This window comes from Alosa sapidissima, chromosome 18 (genome assembly GCF_018492685.1).
Source record: "Alosa sapidissima isolate fAloSap1 chromosome 18, fAloSap1.pri, whole genome shotgun sequence".
NCBI classification, from domain to species: Eukaryota; Metazoa; Chordata; class Actinopteri; order Clupeiformes; family Clupeidae; genus Alosa; species Alosa sapidissima.
In genome coordinates this window covers 3,340,700-3,365,937 of record NC_055974.1, presented here as the reverse complement: position 1 = coordinate 3,365,937, position 25,238 = coordinate 3,340,700, and the positions used below count along the sequence as shown (strand labels likewise).

General features: G+C 41.3%; 1 protein-coding gene and 1 long non-coding RNA gene across 8 annotated transcripts in view; one reads left to right on the top strand and one right to left on the bottom strand.

Moving 5' to 3' along the window:
- Positions 1 to 23,543, bottom strand: part of LOC121689979 — a 25,399-nt gene extending 1,856 nt beyond the window's left edge. The window contains exons 1-3 of the long non-coding RNA XR_006024953.1: positions 23,427 to 23,543; positions 14,150 to 14,154; positions 13,523 to 13,526 (exon numbers count right to left, since the gene is read on the bottom strand). This is a non-coding gene — a long non-coding RNA (uncharacterized LOC121689979). The remainder of the gene's footprint in view (positions 1 to 13,522; positions 13,527 to 14,149; positions 14,155 to 23,426) is intronic.
- poln (polymerase (DNA directed) nu) overlaps positions 1 to 25,238 on the top strand; it is a 115,542-nt gene that overhangs the window by 31,037 nt on the left and 59,267 nt on the right. The gene's annotated exons all lie outside the window — the stretch shown is intronic.

The following is a 25,238-nucleotide window of genomic DNA, read 5'->3' as shown; positions in this document are numbered from 1 at the left end:
TTTATGTCTCAGCTCTCCTCCTTTCTCATTTATGTCTCAGCTCTCCTCCTTTCTCCTATGCGTCTGCTCAGGCCTGCCCTGCTGGAACAGAACCCCTTCCAGCACATGCGACTTCCGACTGACTGCGAGCCGAGTGGCGGGCAGCTGCAGGGTTATTTATTTATGCCCACAGACGAGCCTCTCTTCACGCTAAGCTCAGCTATGTCTGGAGCTGTAAACCAACAGGCTTATTTTAGCCTTTTACTCGTTCTGCTGCTCGCTTTATTCTGTCTGTGTCTACCCTTTCTCACTTTACACCCTTTATCTCCCCCTCTCCCCTTCTCTCCCATTCTCTCCATCCCTCTCCACCCCCCCCCCCCCCCCCCCCCCTTCATTTCTGTTACTCATTCATGTCATCAGCTTTCTCAGTCATTTTTGCATTTCTGTGTTTTACTGGTAATACCCCCTGCTGCTACTGCAGGGACGGCCTACGGTGGAGGCCAGCAGCCAAGTGAGAGAGGAGGGTGGCAGTGCTGAAAGGAAAAGAGGACATGGGGGAGAGAGAGGAGAGAGAGAGAAAGAGAGAGAGAAAGAGTGAGAGAGAGATAGAGAGGCTTGCATGTGACAGACCAAAAGAGGTGAAAATGGAGACAAAAAAGACCAAATAATTTTAGGAGAGTGAGTATATCAAAAGATGAAGGTACTGGGAGAAAGAGAGAGAAATGATACCTAACAAGAAACAACAGTGTAAGAATACAGAGACAGAGAGAAGATGAAATTATGGGAGAGATTGAGAGGGAGAAAGAAAAAAAGAGAGAGAGAGGAAAATGGAAAAGAGGAGGAGAGAGGGATGAAGGAGAGAGGTGTAAACTCTGCAGTCTGGCTGAGACGCTTGAGTGCTTGTACAGAGGCAGCAAGCAGATTTGGGGCTTAAGTGCATTCCTGCTCCACTGGACCCCAAGGCCTATGGTCTGAAAGAGTGTGTGTGTGTGTGTGTGTGTTGTGATTTGTATGCCTGACCTTGTGTGTTTGTATATTTGAAATTGTATTGTTGTCAAAATGTAAATGAGTCTTTTCAAGGATGCTTAGTGTGGCGTTATGTAAATGTATATCTCAGTGTGTTTTTGGCTGTGCGTGTAGTGTTGCCACAATACCAAAAGTATGACTTTGATAGCTGCCGTATTGAATCAACAGTATGTTATAAGCAGTGTTGGGGAAGTTACTTTTAAAAAGTAGTGTTTGCTTGTTACTCATTATGTCTTAAAAGAACCTAATATCTTCCTAAATGTGTAGCCCTACATAAAGTTCTACTATGGAGGACATAATAGTTATTTTCTGTTGTGCTCTTTATAATAAAAAATGCCACAAACAAAGCACTTGACAAAAAAAAACATTGGGCTAATATAGGCTTCAACACCACCACTAAAGCCCTATGAAACAATATCAAATAACATAGCTTTGATACATCTTATGGGTATATAGGTGGACACAAAATACATAAAGGCTTATTTTATAGCCTTATATTCTTTCATTAAACAGGCTCCTCAGAAATTGGTGCAAAGCTAGAGCAAATTGTATCAATAGCTGGCAGTTGAGTTAACGATGGACAAAAGTTTCTTACCAGGGCACAGTGTACGCTACATCTTACACTGACATTCCTCCCCTTAGTTTAAACAAGTTCGAAGTAATGGGAATCTCCATCCCTCAAAAGTTAGCGTTGGCTGCTTCTCGCTTGCCATGATTGCTCTTCATGCTACCAGTCTCTGTCACATTTCTATCGGTACACTATGTGCATTAGTGTTGTCACAATACCAAAATGAATGTTTCGATACCGATACAAAATCAAGAATTGCAATTTCGATACTTCTTCGATACTTTTATCGTCATCAGTAATATTGAATATACTGTAGTGTGATCAATCACACCAGTGGCCATCCTAAATTCTGCTTGACTCTCTCCGCACACACAAAAACACACACTGTGAATTTAGCTAATAATGTATAGTATTTTATAATCTGCATAATTACTAGTAGCTAAACATATTTAGTAATTTGAATACTTCATATTGATTTTGAAACTATTAAACTTAGGCATATCTTTAATGTGGTGTGTAGGTCTAATTGAGTGGTGATGTGTAGGTGTAATTGAGTGCCTGTTACTTTAAGATATACGTGAGAGTAATTAGCCTTCAGTCTCACGGTTTTAGGCTAGTGAATAAAAGTTGCGCATAGTGCATAAGGATATGTGGATGCAATTCATTATGTTTTTTTGTATGTCATTAGATCAAATAAATGTAAAACTAACACGTCGAAGAAAATCTTTCTGGGATTATTGAAGAGATAAGTGTCTTGCAATGTTCATTAATGATTTTAGTGAGCGCTAACACATGTGACCTGAGCTAGCGGGATAGTTAGCAAGGAGCTCTCTCCAGATGTGAAAGTTTGCCATGGTTGCGTAGCCTAGCCTTAAATTAAATTAAACCCAAATAGTAGGCCTAAATGACCTAAATCCCATAACCTAGGGAAGTTAGCAACACAAACTTGAGAGATGCAAGTGAGCAAATCAACTTGATATTAGCCTATTATTATGTGTTACCATAGCATCACTTAAACTAGCAGCCATGTCGCGCTGTTTATGGCACGACAGCTGCACATACGTTTGTGTGAGGAGGAAAGACGCACAGCCACAGGCTAGAGGAGGAAGCGCTAGAAGCATGCGTTGCCCACACGCATGTTACTTCAAAAGAACACGGTCATTCTTAAAAGTATCGATACTAATAAAATTAGGTATCGTGACATTTTTAATTTAAGGATACTTTTGTTGTATTATTGAAAATGGAGGGGGGTGTGTGTGTGTGTGTGTGTGTGGAGGGTGAATGTGAGGGCACTGTAAGCCCCTTAGTCACAGCAGCAGCTTTATGGATTCTAAGAAGCATCTCTGAGCTATTCACCCAACCCAGACACACACACACTAGATAGAAACACAGACAGAACTCACACTCACTGACTCTCACACACACACACACACACACACACACACACATACACACACCTCCTTTTTCAATAATTCAGTCTAGCTAGTGTTTCTAGTCATATGCACTTACAGAAGAAGTAATCAGAAGGCACAGACCAGAATGTAACATAAAAGACAGATCAGACATGCACAGACCAAACACACTCGAGACAGGCAAGGCATTCACACCTGTACCCATTTGTGACACACACACACACACACACACACAAAAGGCAATCAGAGGGCACATCAGGGTAGATCAGATATGAACAGGCCAAACAGATGCCTGCATTTGGACTCTCTCTCACTCTCTCTCTCTCTCTCTTTCACACACACACTCACTCATTGATAGCACTGAGTAGTATTTTTATTTTTTATTTATTGTTTGTTTAACCTTTATTTTACCAGTAATAATCCTATTGAGATTCAGAATCTCTTTTTCAAGAGTCCTGGCCAAGACAGCAGCATAATAGTTCCATATTAAAATATATAGTGAAAAACAGACAACATGAAAATGGAAAAAGACAGTATGCAATTTAACATCATCTCAACATGATCACCAGCTGCACTCAGTAACAGCACAAGTGCTTTTAGTACTAAAAAAGTCCTTTATACTAGTTTTAAACTGTGTTGTTGTTGTTGGTAGGCAGTCTAATTTAAAATGATTCTGGAATTTATACCAGGATGAGGGTACGAAAACAAAAAAGGCACTTTCACCGAAGACAGTTCGCGTTCCGGGAATGTCATACATGATTTGTCCATATGATCGAAGATTACAATTCCTGGTGGTGAGAGAAAGGAGTCAGGAGAGAACATACTGTAAGTAAGTCATTTTTGTAATCGAGTTATTCGAGTAACTCGATGAATCGTTTCAGCCCTACGCTCTACCGGTATATTACATAGCCATTGTGAAGGTAATATATTGAGTGACAAAATGGAGCATTTCAGTAATTGATAGTTTCTGCTATTAAATGTGTGTGTGTGTGTGTGTGTGTGTGTGTGTGTGTGTGTGTGTGTGTGTGTGTGTGTGTGTGTGTGTTTGTATGTATGTGGAACCCACTGAGACAGGTCCCATTGTGCTTGCCTGTCTCTCCTGCAGGGATGTCAGACTCCTATGGGAGCGATTATTATTATCACCGGTCTGGGTGTCCACCTGGCCATAGCCTACATCAGTGCTTTCCTCTGGGTGTCCACCTGGCCATAGCCTACATCAGTGCTTTCCTCTGGGAGCCACACCACTGTACTCTCAACCTGAGTAAAAACTGTGTGTGTGTTGGGAGGGTTAGGAGGATGGGTGTCTACAGATGGGTATCTACATGACTGTGCACGTTTGTGTGTGTGGGAGAGAGAGAGAGAGAGAGAGAGGGAGAGGGAGAGGAAAGATGAAGAATGTTTAGTGTGCTTTCATGATTGTTATGTTAGTATGTTTGTGTGTGTGTATGTGGGAGAGAGAGAGAGAGAGAGGGAGGAATTGAAGGGTTGGAATCCGAGTGATGTGGAGTGCAACAGAAAGTTTTGAGGGTGGGGTTTAATCTTTTATGAGATTCTTTTCATGTCTCATAAACTTTTGGGTTGTAAAGCTTGCATTTTACTTAGCACTAGTGTCTCTCTCTCTCTCGCTCTCTCTCTCTCTGTCTGTCTATCTCTCTTTCTCTCTTTGTTTTCTTTCCTTTTTGTGTCATATCAGATATGAAAGGTTCTGCTTCAGTGCAACTTTAATCACACAATCTCTCATAAACATAAGCACTAACTCTTTCTATCTCTGAAATGGGAGGGTGGTGATGGGCAGACAAAAAAGGTAGTGTTTCTATGTGAGTATAGGCTCCTTGCGGTTTATGTATACATTTTAAAGGTATATGTTTAAATGGTGTGAGCATGTGAGAAAGTAAGGTAATGGTTTGATTGCCCCCTTTCTCTTCTCTTTTTCACTTCCTTGCTGTGCCACCCTCCCTGTCACCCTCCCTAGTTCTGTGTCTTTCTCTGTGTCACCCTCCCTAGTTCTGTGTCTTTCTCTGTGTCACCCTCCCTAGTTCTGTGTCTTTCTCTGTGTCACCCCTAGTTCTGTGTCTTTCTCTGTGTCACCCTCCCTAGTTCTGTGTCTTTCTCTGTGTCACCCTCCCTAGTTCTGTGTCTTTCTCTGTGTCACCCTCCCTAGTTCTGTGCCATCCCCTCTTCTCTCTGTCTCCGTCTCTCTTTCTCATATGTAAAGCGCTGTATGATATAAGGGTTCTGCATCAGTGAGAAGCTGCTCTGACCAAGGGTCCGGTCCACTAGTTTTTCGTTGTCTTTTTCTCCCTCCTCCTCCTCTTTGTCTTCCTCTTGTTTTGTCGTTTGCTGTGCTCCTGCATGCAGGTCGATAGCTTATCTGCCCACTTTGTCAGACTCTGGTGGGTCACACACACACACACACACACACACAGACACATGCACACACTTCTCCATCTCCTCTCATCAACTCTGTAACGATTGCTGCTCCCTCTACCTAAACCAGTCATCCATCAAGTTTTGCTTGGCTACTACTGTCTGAGATTGCAGAGGTTTCATACAGCCTGTCCAGTCAGAGATATGAAAGTGTGTGTGTGTGTGTGTGTGTGTGTGTCTGTGTCTGTGGCCGCGCGGCGCGCGCGCACGCATCTGTATGTGTCTATGTCTGCATGCGTCTGTGTCTGTGTCTGTGTCTGTGTCTGTGTCTCTGTCTCTGTCTCCGTCTCCGTGCGTGTGCCAGTGCGTGCGTAGGGACAGAAAGTGTTGACACCTGACACCGCTGAGGGCAACACATCAGACATTTAAAATAAACAAATTGAAATAGCATCTATATAAATTCTTATTTATTGAATAATAAATTAAGCCCGAACTGTGCTAACATTAGCTAGCTAGCTCGGTTAACGGGCGAAAATAAATTATTTATTCCGTGTCCGAAAGAGTGTTTCATTGGCATCACACACAAGCAATGACTATAAAATTGTACACAATATATATTTATATTTTCTTATTGCTTAATCAGAGAAGTCCGAAACTAGTGGCATTTCGTTCCATTGGGGATTCATTAATCTTGGCAACCAGACAATCTTTTCAGCTCTGAATCTTTTAGCGGCACCTGCTGTTATGGAAACATATTACATCACGTGCACGCGCAGAACGTACACTCAGTGTTGGCGTCGCTTCGGTGTGTTCCGAGGCACTTTTATGACTGACCAGGGGAGGCGGGAGCCGACTGATCAGTCCGACTGCTTTTCTGCCGACGGTTGGCCATCGGCTTCCAGTGTTTCCCCTAGAAATTTTTCCAGCAGCGGTGCTGTTGATCGTAGCAAAAAATTGAAAAAAGTACTCCTTAAATGGTAACTTCTGGTGGATTTTGTGAAAGAAATGGACAGATTAAGTTACAAATTATGACATAACCATCAACACAAGCATTTACAAAGCATGATTATTGCAGTACTTGAACAGGATTATTCATGTTTTTCTTTCACCTTTTTCATTTACATTATTAGTAATTAGCCACTGTACACTGTAGGCTAGGGGTCGACCAATTATCGGCCGGGCCGATTATTAGGGCCGATATTTTGCATTTTTATAATAATCGGTATCGGCCATTTTTCCCACCGATAAGCCGATATTGAAATGGATAAAGAATGAAACGCGCTACTTTGTCTGTAAAGCGTCTCACTCCCTGCATTTGCTGCTCTGTAGCCAAGAGCATTGTCCCGCCCACTACACCGTCTGATTTGTTAGTTAGCACGAATGCAGCCAATCAGGATCGAAGACTGAACACAGAGAAAGTTTAGGATTCTCACTGAGGCAGACTGACTGGGCTTCAGCTGTACGGAGCTATTTTTCGAAGGTAGCCTAAAGAAGGTACCTTACATTGCTGAAGTTGCAATGAATCACAATCATCTACACTGAAGTTACAAAAACACCACTTTGTAAGCTATTGTCTCTTTGATCCGGATCAATAAGTAAAGCACCCACTTCTTTCATTTAGCGAATTCCCGGTTGATACACGTTAGTGATATGCTGTTTAGCCTACTAGTTACAAACTCGGGTGCTGCGCGTCGCGAGTTCTTTGCCTCCGCCTCGTCCATTAATTGTGAATAACGGGACACCTTGGCGGACGTTATCCCTTAGGCCTACATAGTAGACAAGTCCTAAATTATGCGATAGCGAACGTCAAAAAGTCTAGTTGCTCCTTTTTGAAACGCACTGTCAGAAAAGACCAGGCAGGCACCCGGGGCCAGCTGTAATTTAATCCGACCTGAAGTAAATTGCGGCCTGAGCTGGCTATTAACGTGCCTTACAAAAGCTCACAAAAGTGTAGTTTAAAGCCTACATATGGACACAAATTGCATGCTTAAATAGCCTAAGAACTATTTTAAATCACTCAACTCTTGGATTAACATCATACACAGGATTTACACTTGTGATGCAAGTTGATAGACAATTGTGTATCAAAAGAAGAAAGGAAAGTTTGCATAATTAAATGCTTTTGAATGATTTTTTTGCAGCATATCGCCTTTACTATCTACCCTCCTTTTTGACAACTGACATATCGGTTTTACATATCGGTTATCGGCTTCCTGTTTTGGTAATAATTGATATCGGTATCGGCCCTGAAAAAACCATATCGGTCGATCCCTCATTGTACAAACTATTACTATTTAGAATATACAGTGCTGTGCATAAGTTAAGACATTTATTTATATAATAACATTTATTTATTTACGATACATGATACATTAAAAAATAATTTATGTCCTATTTTGTTTTTAATTAAGGCATTAAGACAAAAGGCAAAAGATGCTTTTTATTCCTCCCTTTAGTCAATTTCAGCATGGGTGTCTTAACTTTTGCACAGCACTGTATAAACTATATAGACTTCTCTTTCATGTCATTACACTGTATTGGTGCTGTGCAAGTTGAATTGAGTGCCTGTCACTTTAAGGCCGTGACAGCCCGTGAGGCTTGCTTGATTCTCACGGTTTTAAGCTAACTTAGTAGCGTTGTTGTGCATGGTGCATAAGAATATGTGGATGAAATTAATTATGTTTTCCATGTCATTTGGTAAAATAAATGCTCAAAAAGTCTATCTTGGATTATAGGAGATAAGTGTCTTGTATCATTTCTATAATTTTGGTGAGCTCTACAGGAATTACAAACTATCTCCAGATGTAAATGGTTGCGTATCCTATTACTCAATGTATCACTGTATCACAAACAAAAACGAAACAATGCGTGAAATTTATCTGGGAATAGGCTACTGAAGGTAGGGGCGAGCTATCTCGCTTGCGTGTTTAATTTGGTTCCTTGGTTAACATAATGTAGGCTACAGTGTACGTTTTTTTGCACAAAATTGCGTCTGCTAATAAACTTAAACATAAACACAAACAAGCTTGATCTGTGGAATCCCTGACTGCGCCTTTAACATTAGCCTACTATTATTTGTTGACATCAAACCTGAACGAATGGCAGCTGTTCCTGAAGTTCACTTGCTGATTTGTTTTTTAATTAGGCAACTTTTTTTGCAGTGGTGCTTGAATTCCAGGAGCAGCGCTGTGCCGCTGATAAATACATTGTAGGGGAAACACTGGGCTTCAGTATTTCCCAGAGAATTGAATTCCATTTGTGGTGGTTGGTTTGCAGAATTAACTTGAATGCAACAGTTAACAAATTAGCACAGCGTGGTTATGATGCTAACCAGATTTAAGCACAATTTAGTACAACCTGGAAATCATTGTGTGGTGGTCAATGTTGATATTGTGGTGGGCCGCCACAAATAAGTCAATGTATGGGAAACACTGGGCTTGGTGTGTCACGGCCCTTAGAGGCAGTAGAAATGGAATAAGTGTCTAAGGCTGTGTTCAGACTAGGTGTATTTTTTGCAGCTGCTGGCGTCCGTTTAACATTATAATCCTATGGAGTAGACCATGTTTTCAAAAAAGTCAAACTAATCATGCTACAGCTACAGTATTTGTGCTGGCACTGTAGAACTAGTTGAAATGCAGGACGTTACAGTGACAGCGAGGTTGCTCGTAGTATGTATCGTAGTATGTTTCACTATATTAAACATATGCTCTTAAAAATACCTTTGGCAATACTGTATCTATAGCCTGGTTTCACCAAACCCATCCACTGTGTGATAGGATTTGCTCCATTTGGGAATACTGTATTTCTGATCATCATAGCATCCTAAGTGGCATAGATTTTAGGGGCATAGACTTTGCATTCATTTTGAAATCACTGCACCAGCCTAACCTATCGCATTGATCAGGGATATCCAACATTAATTCCTAATTCGCTGAACTGAGATATAGGCAAGGCTACTGTATCTAAACAGTCTTGCTAATAAAGCAACAGGAATTGAATTGAATTGAGAGAAGAAAGTGTCTATTGACTAGCTCCATTTTACCAAATTCTACGGTGGCTTTATGGTTTTCTCCAGAAGTAGATCATTTGGAGAGTGCAGATCGTTATGCAGGCTTAATGCCATGACATGCAACATAGCGAAAGTTAAAGTTTACTTGTGATTCCGAACCACTGCAAAATGTTATGGATTCTTTTGCTACAGCATGTTACAGCTCTCATGGAAATTGGGATGGCAGTCTTGTGTATTCCTCAGGGAATCAAAGAAACCTCTTGGAGGTGACACTGCATTTGAACATGAGGAGAAGTGTCAATTACATGCTTACCTAGCCAGAAGGAAGGTAGACTGCTTATAGTAATTGTATTGCTATGATTATGATTATGATTATTATATTTATAGTGTTGAGGAACAGTTTGGGTAAAATGAAAGGGATTTAATGATGAGAACTATTTAGAATCAACCCAAATACACAGGACTCTATCTGGGACCAGTCCTCAACTTATTTGATTAGGCTCCGGCCTACTGTCCGATGATTTGGAAATAAATGGACCAATATTCTGAAGCCTATTACTTGCATTTAAAGGGCTCTTTTTTGTGGTAAAAAATGGCTCTTTTGAAAGTAAAGGTTGCTGACGCCAGGACGAGCCCATCATGTTCATATATGGATAGAGATGCTCAATCAGCCTGTCAGGCTCTCTATACGAATAGTGGTGTTTTCAGGTCAGCCTGTCAGGCTCTCTATACGAATAGTGGTGTTTTCAGGTCAGCCTGTCCGTGGAACTCTTCATAGATGATACTGGAATAGGACCAGAGAGACTGATTTCAAATCAGATGTGGAGTGGAGTAGCTTTTGCTGACAATTACTCTCATGCGCTTAGACATCACCTTGGTACCTCACCTCCGTCACTTTTATTCTCTCCCTACCTCTCTCTCTGCCACCTGGTCTCTAGGTCTCTAAATATTCCAGCTCTAGGAGTGGGCTGGGGATTCCTTCCTCTTCTGTTTTGTTCTGTCTTTCCTTCTGTTATCTCAACCTATCCCTTCCTGGCTCTCTCATTTTCTCTCTCTCTGTCTCTCTGCTTGCTGAAGACTTTCATCTTCCTCCCTCTCTCTGCTATCCTCTTTCATGTAACAAAATATGAAGACACACACACACAGACACACACTCTCTCTCTCTCACACACACACACACACATACAGACACACACAGCAAGTCTTGCTGCAGAGAAGCTTTTTCATGCGAGTTCATTTTGGGTAATGGAACTCTGCAGTTGGCAAGAACATAAGCCTTGTCTCTCTCTCTCTCTCTCTCTCTCACTCTCCCTCTCTCTCACACACACAAACATTAGTATTTGTATGCTCTCACACTCTCACACACAGTCACTGGTAAACAAACGCCTGAGAAGTGGTCAGCGGAAAAGTGGAATTTGTCACACTGACACACACACACACACACTTGACAGTGAAACTATAGCAGGCAATCAAACCAGCTCCTCCTCCCATTTCCCAGACCCCTAGTGAGAGACATTTAGCTTACCGGGCTGTTCTCTCTCTCTCTCTTTCTCTCTCTCTCTCTAACTCACTTTCACTCATTCTCTCTCTCTTTCTCTTTCTCCCTCCCTCTTTCTCTAGCTCACTCACTCCTTGCCGCATTCCTCCTCACGTTATCACCGCTCTGCTTCAGTACAGCTCGGAATAATCCCCCTTCTATCCTTTCCTTCTTTATGACGGTAACACACGTACACACACACACGCACACACAAACACAAACGCACACGCACACACATTTGGTGCTTCCACTACACCAGAAGATTGGTGTAGTGGAAGGTTGAACACAGAACTATGGCGGAGAGATCTACTCCCTGATGGCAACAGGGCTGATGTTACACACACACACACACACACACACACACACACACACACACACACACACACACACACACACACACACACACAAGAGATGCAATCACATCATAGTGATAGATATTGGCCAATATTCCCTTTTCAAATGTGCAAAGGTCCCTCAAGGTCATCTGTATACACACATATACTGCACAATCTCTCTCTCTCACACAGACACACACACACACACACACACACACACACACACACACAGTGAATCTTTGTATTTGCTATCTGTAGCTGTGAGGAGCACCATATCCCTGCCAAATCAAGAGCTCATGCACCAATTCCCAATTAATACCTCCCGTTAATGAATGAATGAAGGAATTAATTAAGTGAGAGCGACAGTATGGGGCTGCGGACAGTGCTGTAGGCTGCTTGGAGGCTTTATGTGAACACACAGCAGGCAGAACAGACTGGAGTGAGCAGAAGCCAGCATCACTTCAGCATCATCACGCCCCTTTACAAACAGCCAGTCAGCTGCGAGAATGGGACCTGCTGAGCTGCAAGGGGTTTGGCTTGCTTCACTACTGGGACCAATCGACGAAAGCTTTTTATTGATGTTTGTAAATGGCCTATCAGCTTCGGTGATTGATTGGATGAGGGATCTGTTTCAGTTGGGGATTGTGGTCCTGTAGCTGAAAGTGTCTAGAAGTGTGTAGGTGTGGTTTGTTGTTGCTATTTAATTTACATCCATTTGTTTCTAATCTGCGACTTCATCAGAGGCTAGGGTCATCCATTTGTTTTTGTGTTTGTGTGGGTTTCAGACATATACAAAGACACTTGAGTAATTTGAGGAAGAGGAAAAATGAGGAAAAGAAGAGAATAGAAAAAGATATATGAGGAAGAGGAAAGTAATATCTAGAATAGGAAAGACATAGGATCTGCAAATATAGAGCCCTAATGAGTGTAATGATGTATTAATCTGTTGGAAAGCCTTCGGAAATGCTGCTCGGTCCTGCTTGAGTATCACCATTCATATACACAGTGGACAGGACATTGCCCTCTATGACAAATGAAACCAATACCATCCCTAGCTGCAAATGCCATTAGTTAGATTACAAATGAGGGTTGATGATTCTGATATCTGGCAGTCTTGGGCATGTTCAGAAACTGACAATTACCAACCTCCGACTTCCATACTGTGAGGGTAGGCGTGTTTCTATAATTGGTAGTGTTGTCTGAATTTGCGGCACATTTTCTAAATGCTGCACATGAGTTGTCAAATCGATGAAGATGTTTTCTTAAGTTGCTTGTGTTTTATCGATTTGCATGAGTTTTCTTAATATGCAGTCCGTTTGCTCCTGTCGGCCACCGACAGTAAGTATTTGAACTGTAACAAAAAATCTTACACTTAGTTATTTACTCTCACTATTGACTGACAAAGGGTTACAATCGAAAGCAGCCTGAAAAAAACAGCAACACTTACCCCAATAATACTCGGGTGACTGAATTTATCCAAGCACAGCAGTGTGTTGCCTGGGACTCAAGATCTTGCCAATTGTTACATCTTGTGGCAGTGCGCCTTTCACTTTAGACCAGGTTCTTCTTGGTCAGTGGCGTTATAGTTTTAAGTGGTGTTGAAATAGCGATTTATGATAATGTGCCTGACCACTATTTTTTTCATTGACACACACGCAAGGTTCATTTGACAACTTGTCAAGAAACAAGACCAAGCCTGGCGTCATGATGCGCCGGGTGTAAGACAGGCCCTTTTGTGTTTGTGTGCAATAGCTTAATGAATGTGGGAATGAAGAGAACTTGATGTAAATGAGTATGCTGGTGTATTATTGATTTGGCAGGGGTGAGTGTTGTTGGAGTGCCAATGATGGGTGCTCAGCATGTGGACTAGCAGAGCCACACAACAGACACGACAGATGCATTATTTATGCAGATGCCTTTCATATGCCGAACGAGATGCAGATGCAAAATTGAATGATCTCAGATTTCACTATGTTACATTTAACATCTGAAATTAGTCAGTGCATCAGTGTCTTTCCTTGTCAGATGTGCATCTGAAACCTTTTTGTTAGCATGACAGGGAAATTATAGGATCTTTAATTTAAATTTATGAAACCTGAACCAAAACTTGGTATGCGCTATGTTTTTATTTTTGTGATGTGTGTATGTTTGATTGAGGAGTAAAAATGTGTATGTTTGTTTGTGCAGGTGCGGGTGTGTGAATTAGTTAGCACACATTATATCTGTGTGTACAGGATTAAACAGGTTTGCCTTGGCTTAATAAACCATTGTAGTAGAAAACAACAGAACACATCTGTTATGCATTGTGTTTCATGAGGGGGCTATACACAGAATCTCCATCGGGTTCATTAGTTTGTCCTACACTGTCACCTACATAACTAAGTAAACTGTGTGTGTGTGTGTGTGTGTGCGTGTGTGTTGCTGTTGCTGTCTGTTTAATCTCTTGTCAACTTGCGTCATCCATAAAAATGCCAGTTGTGGTGTGTGCACTGTCAACAGTTTAGTAGAGAGTAACTGAGAGCTGTGAAGCTTATAAAAGCAGTGGAATGTGTGGGTGTTTGTTTGTGGGGGGGTGCTCAGAGACACTTTTGTGAAAATGGGAAATGCAAACACTTTTGGAATTTTGTTACCTAATTCAAAAATGGAGCAGAAGAAGTGTAGAATCAAAGATCCTTAATATACCCTTCTGTGAATCGTCTCGCTTTATCAACCATCTCTGGTAGAATGTTTCCGAGGGTTACATTCGTGCTCTCTCTCTCTACTGTGTGTGTGTGTTGGGGGGGTGAAGGTACAGTAATTATGCACCTCCTATCGAGCTGAATGCTACAGCAGAAAAGTGGGTCACAAATCACATGTCAGTCATAGTGTGTGTGTGCGTGTGCGTGTGTGCGCATGACCACGCAACGACACGACCACAGATGCTTATACTGTATGTGTGAAAAGAGAAATTATACAGAATTGTGAGCTACACAAACAGTTGTGAAGAGAACCAGTTATCTACTACAGCCAACTATAGAAACTCACACACACACACACACACACACACACACACACAATATGGCATACTATTCAAAGCAGTGATCCGGGAGCTTTTTATAGAAGGAGGAAAAATAAAAATTAGTGGTTGTCATGCCAACATATCACTGAAGCGTGCTGGGACCATGATGCTGTTAGTTCATGTTGTCTCACCGGGGACATGGAAGACTGAGTTATGACAAACAGGTGGAATCCGTTGATTCTCTCTGAAGTGGAGTTTTAAATGCGTGTGAAGTGGAATCATGACGTTAAAAAATAAAATTGAATTGAACATTTGTAAGATAGTATGGAATATCAGCAGTTCATTTTTTGGAGAAATCTGAAATGATGGAATTCTCTTTTGCAAACACATGTATACGTAATCTATATGTTTGATGCTTGTGTTTGTGTATGAATGAATGAATGTGTTTACATTTGCTTTTGTGTGTCCATTCCTGTGTCTGTGTGTGTACAGTATGTGAATCCTCACGTGTGCATGTACATGTATGAGCATGCGTGTCATGCGTGCGCGCGCGTGTTTGAATGTGTGCATGCGTGTGTCAGCAGTAACATCAGAGAGCTGACCCAAGCTGCTTTATTTTAAACCCACTCATCCATCTTCTGTTACCACGGTGGCAAAGCATCACTGCAGAGAACTGCTGTGGCCACTGCACACTCACTCACACTCACGCCTACATACTGTACCTGCATACAGTACACACTTGCAAATACACACTCACACTCAAGCTCACACAGGTAATACAGTACTTTATTTCAATCCGCCCACATAGACTCAGCAGATCATGTTTTAAGATTAAAGTTCCGTATGTAACATTGTTGTTGAATTTTTTTTGAATATCTCCTTAACCAAATCCAACCCCTAACCTTCATCTTAATCATACATTTTAGTGTCAACAGATACTTTGTTGATAATCTGAGCATCTGTAGGTAGTGAAAGACACGTGAAACACCACTCACATCTCACATCCTTTCATCTGAATAAGGTCTGGAAAGGAGAATGCAGAATAGAATGTCTGTTATTTTATTATGTTATTTTACAGATACACTGTATTTGTTTTCCCATGTTTTTGAAAGATTTTGAGAGGGTATCACTGATATGTTACACAAACCAGAAAAATGGCTGTTACATGATGATACATACATGATTACATGTTTCATCTCTTCCAGCATTTAAAATTAAGGCTTAGCGTAATGATGTAAACAGACATCAAATAATCCACTCATAGTTTCTCAGCCACTTCCTGAACTACCTCATAATGCCACCCTATATCCTTGGCAACTTGGGAGACCTCTGTCGCTGCAGACAGCCTATAGCACACTACTGGTACAGTATGTCGCGCATGAGGATGTTTGTGGCATGCCAAATCTATTTGTGGCATCTTATGTTAATTGTACACACTTAGCAGGATTGTTGTATTTACGCAACATACAGTCTCAGATAGATTGACACTATAAAGCCCAGTATAGGGGCCTACTTCAATTAATGCATGATGACATTTAAATGTTGGATGATACATTAGAGAAACAAATAAACAAATGGACTTACAAGCATAATAAAATCAATAATGACACACCCCCATACAGATGTACAAGTACACACACACACACACACACGCACTGCCATGTTTCAGATTCATTATCTGTAATAAAGGGTTTGGTCAATGCAGGGTGGCGATATGGCTGCCTCTGCCAGCAACACTCTCCTCTACCCCTCCTCAACAGAACTTCCCTCCTGCCAAGTATTAGTTTTTGCTGCTTCCGTTTGCTGACACCTTTTTTCATCAACCTTACCCCTCTCTTTCTTTATCTCTCTCTTTCTCACACACACACACACACACACACACACACACATTTGAAGTGGTGTTCAGGGGGCAGGCCTTGCTCTGTCTCATCATTCATTCTTAATGAGAGAGGAACTCTGCTGCCTCACAGCTACACACACACACACACACACTCTTTCTCTTCAGTTTGCTCATTTTCTCTCTCTCTCTCTGTCTACCTCTCTCTCTCACACACTCACACTGTTTTCATCCATGATTCTCTGTTACAAATAGTGTAACGGCAGAACACAGTACCAGCACTGTCACTGCAGCTCTTTGTATGTCACAGAAACTACAAACCCCTGCTTATGTTTGCGTGTGTCTGTGTCTGTGTGTGTGTGTCTGTGTGTGTGTCTGTGAGGGAGAGGGAGAGAGAGTACAGTATATGGAGATGGATATCAGATCAGGTGTGTGTAGTTTGTTGACATGTGTTGGTAGTGGAGTGTGTGTGTTCAGGGGGTGGTGTTTGTGTGGCCTGTAGCAGCATATGCTCAGGAGGAGAGATGCCTGCAGGGCGTGGCTCGACCTTCTGTTGGCCTGGCAACAATTCTGGTGTGTGTGTGTGTGTGTGTTCTTGTATGTGTGTGTGTGTGTGTGTGTGTGTGTGTGTGTGTGTGTGTGTGTGTGTATGTGTTTGTTTGCAGCAGGTTGATCAGATTACATCCTGGTGTCAAAGACGTTTTCACTGGAGCTCAGTGCACTCTGGGAGAACAGAGCCATGCATTACACACCATGCAGACCAGGCACTCTCTCTCTCTCTCTCTCTCTCTCACACACACACACACACACAGACAGACAGACAGACAGACACACACACACACACACACACACACAGACATTCACACACACAAGACGCACACATTCTATCACATAATATGTAGTTCAGTTTCTCTGGAATGTGTAAGTGTCAATAAGTTATCACTGAAGTACTACTCTCTCTCTTTCTCTCTCTCTCTCTTTTTCTCTGGCCTCTTCATAAATAATTGATCAGCTGAACTTGAAAAGTCCTGACTGGGCAAACCCACCTGGCTTGGGACCACAGGAGAGCAGAGAGATGAGGAAGAGACGTTTCTCTCTCTCTCTCTCTCTCTCTCTCTCTCTCTCTCTCTCTCTCTCTGTCTCTGTCTCTCTGTCTGTCTCTCTCTGTGTATGTGTGTGTGTCTGTGTGTGTGAAGAGAGGGAGATAGTGAGGAAATAATATAGTGCCTCTGCCCTTTGGTTCTCCTTTTTCATTGTGTTTTCTCAGGCTAGGTCCACATTATCCATTCAGTAGCACTGTATACTGACACTGCCAATAATCAGTTATCTAGAAAAATACATATAATATGTACAAATGTCACCTAATACCTTTAGTACAAGATATCAGTCTGCTTTATCAAAAGGCAATTGCATTACTTAATTGTATAATGCCATATATACCCATATATGACCATAAAGCACCCCTCTTGTCCCACACACTTAATCTCTATTCATCTAACATGAAATGCCACAAACTAATAACTCATAAACACGAGTCTACAGATTGTATATCAAAGTTCATGGCAACTGGCATCTTAAACAGGGCTTAAACAGGGATGTGCCCTACAAGCTTCCAGATTCAGAAACCTTGAGATTCACTTCTAATAGCTCCTCTTATCATCTCCCTAAAAGGTCATACGAACCCAGCAACATTGTGACAGCACATGAACACACTTCATCCAATGATCCTGTTTATCGCATTCCTATGCATCAATAACAAGAACTCTGAATTAGGCCTTGCGTCTAATGAAAGAAACCGGTCTGCTCCAGTACAGAGGGGGGAGGGAGTCTTGCAATACTTGATAACAAAATTGAAAGAATTCAAAATTCAGTTGATTCTGTTCAATTTGATTTATCTTTGATGATCAGTCCCGTTTATTTCTGCATTGTATAGCTCTTTTCTCATCATGGCTCTTGCATGTAATAGAGTTGTGCACTAATGTGTTGTTAACATGTTGTAATGTTTATACATAGTGTAATCAGCTGATTTTTTCAGTATTCCAATGGTGTGTGTAGTTGTCATTTATCTTGTGGTTAAAGGAACCATATGTAAGATTGTGGCCAAAACTGGTACTGCAATCACTTTCAAAATACTGAAGAGCGGTGTATCCCCTCCCCCTCCCCCCTGACTCGAGGTTGCCAACCCGGATGGCAGAACACTACTGACTTTGTGATTAGTAGATAGGTGGAGGGTGGCGCATCAGGCCAAAACACAACATGACATGACAAAACACAACATCAACATCAGTTGAGGGCTGCAACTTCACTTTTTAAATGACAATATCCTGGCCGGACTACTGTTGTCAGTGATATAAGTATTTGAAGTGAACATTATTTCTTAATGTCTAGTGACATATCAGGGCCATTTTATGATTAATTGAAATATTTTTCTTACATACGGTTCCTTTAAAGTGGGTGACTATTGATCTTAGGCACGCCCATACTCCCAACATCAAGTCCAGCTGGCCTTGAGTTTGTCCTCTAAGAGAATGTCAGTGCTGCACTACACTAGAACAGGCCAGAGGATCCCATCAGGAACGCATCTGCATCCTCAACACACACACACACACACACACACACACACACACACACACACACACACACACACACACACACACACACACACACACACTCACTCACTCACTCACTCACTCACACACACACTCAAGACCCCATCTTCCTGTGGATCAATAAGCCATTTCCATCTCAGAAACACAGAAAGAGACATGCCTAAAGTCGCACACAAATGCATACACGCGTGTACACACACACACACACACACACACACACACACACACACACACAAACACACACATATACGCAAACAAACATTCACACACCGAAATACCTGCACTGTGCAGAGAAACATACATTACATGCACACACAGTTTCATACATTCACATTCATACACATTCATTCATCATCCTTAAGATTCCCATGTAAATCAGTCAAGAACATGTCCTGCTATTTATAGGAGTAGAGGTCAGTCTCTCTCTCTCTCTCTCACTCTCTCACACACACACACATACACATACACACACACACACACACAGACACACATACCAGGGTTGCTGAAGGTCTTAAATTCAGTTTTACTATAAAAAGGCCTTAGAAAGTATTAAATTGTCTTAACTTTAGATTGGTTGGATCTTAATTTTTCAGCCATGTCACCATGGACATTTCCCTGGTCTGTCCCCTTTCAAAGAAAGTCTGAACTTAAAGGTCTCATCTCATCGTTTTTTCATTAATTTTGCAGTGGTCTGTAGTATTGATGAATGCCCTGTGAGCCGGTTTTGGTGAAAAAAATGCTGTCCTGCGTCTGTTTCATGCTGTTCTAGTTTGGTGGGGAAGGTGGGCGGGGAGGAACGACTGGATTTCGCCTCTAGTCATGAATATTAATGACATGCTAATGAATTCAACTCTGATTGGCTAACAGTACTGTGACACTTCCTCCAGTGCGTCCTCATCCGATTCTGCCTGTGCTATGCTCCATATTCAACTTTACAGTGCTAAAACCTGGCTAAAACTCGAGTCAAAACTGTTGCACAAAATGTCTTTGGAGATACAACTTCATGTGTTTGATCCTAATATTCGAGTAGGAAGAAGAACCGCTTGATGATCGTTTGTCGGTGAACGTTGGTTTAATAGAATGGTAGCCTGTCAGCTTAAAATTTATCCTAAAAGAGGTAAACGTTTGTGACAATCGTCATCTTGCTTTCAAGTAATAAACAGTTGGAAACGTTTTAAAATAAAGACCTATTTCTTTACACAGTCAAAAGTCTTTGCAATCTTCCTAGTAGATATTTTACTTCACAACACAGGTAAGCACCCTAAATGCAGTTCAGCCACTGACCTAGCCTGCTAATGCTATCGGAATAGCTAGATAGTTATGGTTTGAATTCCATGATACCATCATTGAAAGACCACTTGGTCATAGCCCAATATATCTATAGATCTAAATGCAAACACGCCTACCTAGCTATATTTTGCTGGAATTGTACCAGAATGCCTACAGAAGCAGAGAATGTGTGCTGCAAGACTTCTCCGGTAATGAGAACTATGGCTTTGATAGCCTGACGATGGCAGAGGTTAGCCTACTCAAGTTGTTTTCTGTCACGTATGACAGAAAAAGTAGCCTACTATAGGAATCTTATAGTATTTTGGGACTAAATATTACAGTAATCTTATAGGAATACTATAGTATTTGGACATACTATAGGTCCTATAAGACTACTATAGAAAAACTATAGCGGTCACAGGATATTATAGTTATTAGTAGTACTTTTACAGTATGTCCCAATTATTCCTATACGATTACTATAATATTTTGTCCCAAATACTATAAGATTCCTATACTACTTTTTCGTAAGGGGATTGCTCATGTGGTTAGAAAAATGGGCAACACCAGTACCCTTGTTGTCTGTATGACCCTGTACCCAGGATTAGAACCAGTCTGCCTTAGCATAATGTACTCCCTTCAAAATGCACTAAACATTTGACTATGACAACTATGGCCCTCTGTGAGACAGAAGATATGAAAGGTAAGATAAACCTTTAGCTTAAAAGGGACAAAAACTGATGAAACTCCTAAAACAAATATACAAAACAGGTACATTTTCAATAAATAACTTTATTATATTTACATACAGCAGTGGTACTCAAAGTGTGGTCCACAAGCTATCTCAAGTGTTCCACAAGTAGATGTGGTAAAATATACTAGATGAGTTGTTTGCAATATTGAACCAACTTGTATGTAAATCCAAACAGTTCTGCAACACTGATGTAATCTATGCCAGTTTAAATCATATGAATCCTCTGACACCATAAGCAAGGTGCAAAGACAACAAGCAAGGTGGTGAGAAGGCCTATTGTGTATTGTCTATTTTCTTTTTTGCTAGGTGGTCCGTGAAACACTGACAAATAGTAATATTGCAGTCTATTAAAATAATGCAAACACAAAACAAGAACATCCAAACTATGCACAGAATTAACAATGTCCTCTTTTTGCCAGACGATGCAGACATCTGGCCTACAGATCCTTTGTAAGATGGTGCTGGGATTATTTAGGGAAAAAGGTCTGAGTTGCTGTTTCGGCTTGTATTGTCCTGGGGATCTGAAGGGACAACACACAAAACACATTCGTTGGCTATGATGATTCTATTACATTGCTCTTTGATTGCGCTGGGCCATAGGTGGAGCCATCAGGTGTTATTGTGGAGATGTCGCTTTCATCCTCCTCCTCCTCTTGATCAACCCGAGGTCTTCTAGTTGGCCTTGGATGAACAGGCTTGATGGCAGTAGAGGTAGCAGGCCCCCATGCCCATGGTGTATCCGAAGTGCTTGTATCAATACTCATACTTTTCATGAAGTATTCTGTTTGGGTACCTAAAGTAAATAAATGTGTATTACTGTCAAGTTACAAGATACTAATAGTACACAGGACATTCACTATCTCACACAAAACTGTACTGGCACAATGGAAACAAAAATATTTTAGTGACTGTGGTAAGGTGAATGATTTACTAAGTAGCACACCCACAAGAAGACATTCGGTAATATCAATTCTATCTGTTATGCAATTCATGGGTTTCATCAGGTCCATTTACACAGGTGTATTAATCAAGCACCATGCAGTCTACATTCATAATCGAGGTGCTTGATTTTATACACCTGTGGAAAGTGACCTGAAGAAATCCATGAATTGACTTTCCCAAACATTGACGAGCACATAAGAACCTGTATTAGCCTACTAGAAAAAGACTTCTAGAAACTAACTAGCACAACAATAAAAGTTAGATCACAAACCTTTGCTTCTAACGTGATGACCTAATGTAGGCTAGAAAGCTGTGTAGCCTGACATGAGGATGTGCTCTGGAAGACATACAAAACACTAAGTAAACAGCAAGCAATCAAACAAAACATCATTGTAGGCCTACAAAGGTCAATGTAATAATGGCAAGAAGACATAAATTAGACTGAAGTGTAAATACCTGAGCTCTAGGGTGATAGCAACTTAGCCTAATAGTGCACGGGTATTATGTTTTTGATTTTCCCTGTTTAGACTAGAACAATACCCGTACTTAGTTGAGCATAAGATATTGTTGCTAATATTATTATTTGTGGTTTAACACTTAGGTTAGAAGATTATAGGTTCAACAAGCTAAATCTCTGGGTAGTGTGGTCAGTTTCTTATGAGTGTAGCTACACCAGGCACGTAACTGAAGCATTCCATTCGCGTTATGTAACGTTACTGCAACAATTAGCTTCCAATAGGCCTCAATGGAAGTAGCTACACCTGGCGTGTTAGTGGCCTGTAGGCTACGTTCGGGAAAATAGACCATTCCTCTAATGGATTTTACCAGAGCCCTTCCTATTAGACATTCTCTGATTTTACACGTCGCGAACAGAACACTTCAGTTACGTGCCTGGTGTAGCTTCCTGTAATATATGCTAGCCTAAGCCTAGCTTGTACCCTTTTCATGCATGCTAACGTGAAGAATATGAACATGCTATTTTGTAACAGACGTTAGGTGGAAAAGTTTGTTTGTACTTACAGCCTGTGAGCTGGTGGTCGATCATCATGACGGTACAGAACCAGGTTTTCAGAACATCGATGCAAAACCACTTTCTAACTGTAGGCAGTGACTGTGGTCGAAATGATTGGAACACAGAACTAATGTTGCACTACTTCGGTGGTGGTGTTCCAAAGATAAATCCGAACCATTTCTTCCTCAACTCATGTTTCTAAGGCAAGACATGCAACATTGATGTGTTATTGCCACAAATAACACAGGCACGATTTTTTTCCGCCATGTTAGCAACTTGCTGTTAACTCCTACTAGCTGCAGAGAGACAATCCCCTAGCCGCAAACTCTTCCAGTCTTCCTGTAGGTGGTCACAAGCCAAGGTGGGCGAGGCCATGAATAATCAGTTTCCCTTCGGCCTCATTGGGAAGGGCTCTTTCTGATTCGCTTGTTTTTCCGTGTATTTTCTTTCATTGGCTAATGCAGGCAATGGGGGTAGAAGATCATTTTCACGTGTAGCATGCATATGCAACTTGGAGTGAGCTATAGTATTTCGAAAGTAACAAGTATTAAATGGTTTCTCAGTGAATGAGACCTTTAATGTTACTACCGGCACGGTTCCCACGGGTCATGGAATTTCTGGAATATCATGGAATTTTGATAAAGTCTATTCCAGACATGGAAAGTCAGGGAATTGTATCATATTTGGGACAAAGTCATGGAATATCAGTGAATTGTGTTGTAGCAGTTTAAAGTTGACTTGCCAAAATACACTAGGCCTTATACAACCATACTAGGGATGTCCCGAATCCAGCTTTTTGCACTTCCGATCCGATACCGATATTGTAGCTTTTAGCATCGGCCGATACCGATACCGGCCGATCCAAGCATGTATTAAAGATTAAAGATATTTACTTATTTTGTTGTTATACTCATGTTGAAAAGGGTTTTACTCTTAAGAACAACTAGCCAACTTAATTAGGTTAGTTTGAATAATCCACAGTGGTTGGTAATGAGAAGCTGACCTGTTTATTCTTAACAGGGTTAAATAAACACAAAATAATAAATAGTCAATTAACCACACAAACTGAATTGGCATCAGTGCTCTGCTCAAGAGTGTAAACCAAGGCTTAAAAAACCCATCAGTGTAAACAATATTGTAAACAATATAAAATTATATATAAAAGCAACACACACAAAACCTGAGTAGAAAATAGTCAAATTACCACACACACACTGAATTGGCTATAACAACCCAAATAACTGTCACGCCTTCTACAGTATTGCTATCTCCTCCACACTTTACTGCTCCATCTCCATACTCCCTTCAATTTCTACTGTTTGCCCTGGCTGCAGTCTGAGCATGATGGGGAGATTCTTCTTCTATTCACAAAGGTGATCATTTCAACATGCTCAGGTGTCAGCCTGCTCCTGTGCTCATCAATGATAAGTTAGACTGCTTTGCGTTTTAAAAGCGAAACTGATGCCACAACTGGTCTGGTTTTGCTGAAGTAACCTAGGCTACAGGCTGCATTTATTACAGAAAATCAAGCAACATAGCACGTAGGCCTATCTACACTATTTAGTGACAGGAGCTTAAGTTTACCGCGACAACAGCTGTCACTAATTCACATCGTCGTAGGCTGCGCCGATGCACAGACTAAACGGTAAAAAAAGTTATGATGGCTTACTGGAAGCTTCTACCCTTTTGGATGTGTAGAGTTGTAGGCCTAGGTGCACTTAGTTGTTAGCGATTGACCAGGTTGCTTTTTGAAATGAAATGCATTTGTTAGGCTAGCCGATTGTAAAAATAGGGAAATTAAAGTGCGTGCTGTGCCTATACATTACACAAACAATCTTAAATCGCGGAGATAACATTCGTTAGACAGGCAAAGCTGTCAGCAGCAACATGCATAAGAGCCTTAATAGTAAGAGGGTCTCGCGGACACTCGCGGTAGCGGTTAACATTAGGCTATATTAATTCAACTGTGACATGAAATATTTGCTCGATAACTTTAAATTATTAGTGGGACATGCACAGACAAGTGGGATGCTGGACAGGTCGCTAGGTGTGCTGCGGACCAGATTCGGGGGGAAAAGCTGAAAAAAAAAACTGGAATGGATTACCTACATCGGTGCGCTGGACCGGAGTTTTGAAAACAAACTGGATCGGGATTTTCCCGTGCAGGCCGATCCCACATTTTTTGCTAATATCGGCGGCCGATCCGATCCAAATATCGGATCGGGACATCCCTAAACCATACAGTATTTCCATGCTGAATTAGTGTATATCTGTCTGGTTATTAGCTTTTCTGTTTGCTTGAGTGGTTGTGGTTAGCCCAACTTTTTTTTTTCAATGCCCATTTATTCATCTTCCCGCTCTAAAAAAAGTAAGATCCTTGAACGTATATTGTACCTTTCATTATAGGTCATGGAAATTCAGGTTTTTTGTCAGGAAATTTTACATTTTACAGGTTTCCACACAGCGAAACACCTCGCTAATTTCGGTCAGCGAAATTTTGCCTCTGTGGTGAGGACGGCCAAACCGCTAACCGTTTGACTGCAGTGTCTAGCCAGTGGTGGCAAGCTAGTTCAAAAGTTTAAGT